Here is a 3,483-nt window from a genome sequence, read left to right as displayed (position 1 = left end):
CAGGAGCACGGCAATCCACCTAGAACCATCCATCCATCTTCAGAACCCTGTGAATCCCTTTTGGGATTTTGTTGGTGGAAGGTAGAGTTCCCCTTGTAAAAGTCACCAGTTTGTTGTAGGGCCACACCTGTCAGGATCTTGGAGCTTTTGGCCCTCATGGCTTACCATACCTGCACACTCTCCTGACTCCACTGACTGATCATTCGGTGCATCTAAATCCTGGAGTATTTAAGCTCTATTTCTTCTCCTGCACTCTGCCAGGATTTGAACCATTAAGCTGTGAGACAAGAACGCTCTAAACTCCTGATAAGAACATATTAAATCATTAAAGTACACAAAGAGGCTTCAGAATCTCTAGGAAATTTTCTAAGAAATTAGAGTTTTCCGACAGTTCCATCCATTTTCCAAATGGGTCCAATTCCATGTGAAAGCATCAATCTGCAGAACAACGATTTTAGCTGCATTTGGACAGTATTGTTCCTAACCAGCAGATGGTACTGTGTTGCACTTTCCTGCAAATAATAAAGGGTTATTGTCCCCAAGCAGGCTGCTGACACTTCATAAAGGGCATAAATGTGGTGAGTATTTTTGTAATCTCATTACATTCAACTATTTTTTTAAAAACTGCTAAATCTCTGCAGGTCTTTTGACAGTCCAGGTGAGATCCAGCACAAAGGCTGTTAAAGTCATCCTTTAGTAAAGAGACAAAGCTGCGAGCAGAGACAGACGTCGCGTTGCCATGTGTCACTTTAAGCACCACTAATAGCGTCTGCATTTGAACCTAGAGGCACAGTTTTCATCCGGATAAGGTCATACATTAATTCATACATTTCATTAGCAGTTACTACAACCAGGAGAAGAGAATTCTGGCTCTATGCAAGACCTTCATGTGGTTTTGATTTCAAATCAAGCAGATATCTGGGTTTCTACATGTCAAGCCAGCAAACATTTCAAGCTGTGCAGAAATGTGGTGGAATAATCCTTTAAGAAAAAAAAAACTAGAACAGAGCTCTTATCTTTTACTCCGCTGCATCACAGACACCAGACATCAATAATCTTATTACCTGGGTCAAAAAATACAGTCAGATAAGCATTCTTGATCCTTAAAATGGGGGGAGAATCATTTTGATCAAGACCCATCCATCTGCAGGTGGGGTTTGGTCCGACACCTGCAGAGGTGCAGGTCAGGGGGGCAAACCTCTGATTCTTACCAAAACTGGAAGCTCCATGCAAATGTGCGTGATGACCTACTTCTTCCACACAGACACTGATAAAATCCATAAATTAAGGAAATTAACTGATGGGGCCCGGGGCCACTTTGTAAGCTATTTAAATCTTTAAATTTACAACATCCCTGCATACTTCATGTAATTGAACTAACTCCAGGCTTGTTTCCTTTAATGAGAAAAAAAATCTAGTTTCCCCTCCAGTTTGGACCCCCGGTAACAACAAATCTCTGCCATGGGGGGTGGGAAGATGGGAGCGCTCTGAGGCGCGCAGGGGTCTCTCTAATTATGAAAAGTTGGCCTGCTTCAAGGAGAGACACATCCTCACACTCCCATCAGCCTCTGCTGGTAAATATCAGGACCAAATTCTGATTTAACTGAGCAACTTCAAGCAGTTTGAATAGTTGAAAATCAATACTTCAACTAGATATGCAGTATGCCATTACCTGCGATAATGATAGTGTGAATGAGGTAAGCTGAATGTGGCTGCTGAAAATGAGCTAATATCTGAAAACGCTGAAACTGAGAGCTAGCTAAAAATGCTAAAGTCCAAGGCTTGCTAAAGCACTAGCTAGATGCCAAATTAGTCACAAAAAATGATAAATGTCTAATTTTGCCAAAACAGCTAGCATATTGCAAGAATCTTAGCAAAATGCCAAATTAGCCACAGAAAATGGAAAAAATTCTAAATTAGCCAAAACAGCTAGCATAATGATGAAATATTTGCTAATCACCAAGTTAGCCTAAAAACTGTAAAACTGTCTAATTTTGCCAATATTTATTTTATTAAATGTGAGATAAACTCCAGATTGACCTAAAAAGGCTTGGAAATGTCTCAATTAGCTAAAAAAGCTAGCATAATGCTAATATATTCACTAAATTCCAAATTATCCTAAAACATGGAAAATGTATAATTTTGCCAAAACGTGTCTAATCTTGACATTATTTTAGCATATTGCTAAATTAAAATATAAACTTTAAATCACCATGAAAAACCTGGTAGTTGCTGAACATTTTTAAGGTTTGAATGGTGTCTCTAGCTGAAAGTATGCAGAAGCTCTCAAGTTTTGAAGTGTACAAAGTTTTGGAAATATTTGAGCAATTTCTCATTATCTTCTAATGGGGCATATTTTGGCTCAATATTTGAAAAACTATAAAGTTTATGAATACCAAAAGTACAAGCAGTAATGTCCTGAACAAGCTGAACTTTTTGATACCAAGATTACTTAAATCATAAAAGTGTAAGTTTAAGTTAAGTTTTTACGTGCCAAAAAATGGCGCAGGAGAATCACTATCGTGTGAATGCTGTAAACATTAAAAAGGAGCACATGACGACAATACCGAGACCGGATTGGCCAGAGGGGAAAACGCCTCCGTAGATGTCATGGCTGCCCTTCACCTTCCCAAACGTGATGGCCCTGCAACAGTCTGCAATTAACTAAAGAAATAAAAAACTACAAAAAAAATTAAAACAAAAACAAAACAAAACAAAAAAAACCCCGCAAAAATGCAATAAATAAAGAAAAGACAAAAACATAAGAATTGACAGGCAGATGGACAAATAAACAGATTTAAAAATATTTAAAAAATTGAAAAAAAGCCCAGCTTTAATAAGTCTGAAACCAGTGTTGGTAAGGTATAAATATTTGATTGTGAGTTATGAACCAGATATTAATAATTCATGTAAAGAAATGGTAAGGTAGAGGCAGGGTGGGGTTATATAAGTTCACTTCCTCACACTCCCTTTCAAGCACTCTATCCTTAGATGCCTTTACCCTGTGTCTTGCCTTGATTGCTTGAAATAAGCCAATTTAAATCGAATCAAGGTGGAGCTGAAAACTTCTAAAAATTTCAAAAATAATTTCCATTACTATTATTATTTAAATACCCAAATCCCTTAGAGTGCCGAGGGAAAAATATGTTTTTTTTTTGTTTTGTTTTGTTTGTTTTTTTTGCCTTCTTTAATAAAACCTGACAAATTAGTTAGAGGACCTTCATTATTACTATATTCAATAAATTAAAAAAAATGTTCCAAGTAAAAAATAACACATTTCTTTAACATGTAAAAGTGATTTCAGTTTTTAGATACTTATCAAAACATTTGGATTCTTGACATTGATGCTGTCTAAAGTAGACCAGTGAAGAAGTTATTTGATGGATATTTTACCCAGGGGAAGGATTAAATATATATATATATATATATATATATATATATATATATATATATATATATATATATATATATATATATATATAT

Source organism: Oryzias melastigma, linkage group LG3, assembly GCF_002922805.2.
Source record: "Oryzias melastigma strain HK-1 linkage group LG3, ASM292280v2, whole genome shotgun sequence".
NCBI classification, from domain to species: Eukaryota; Metazoa; Chordata; class Actinopteri; order Beloniformes; family Adrianichthyidae; genus Oryzias; species Oryzias melastigma.
This window is presented reverse-complemented; position numbering follows the sequence as displayed.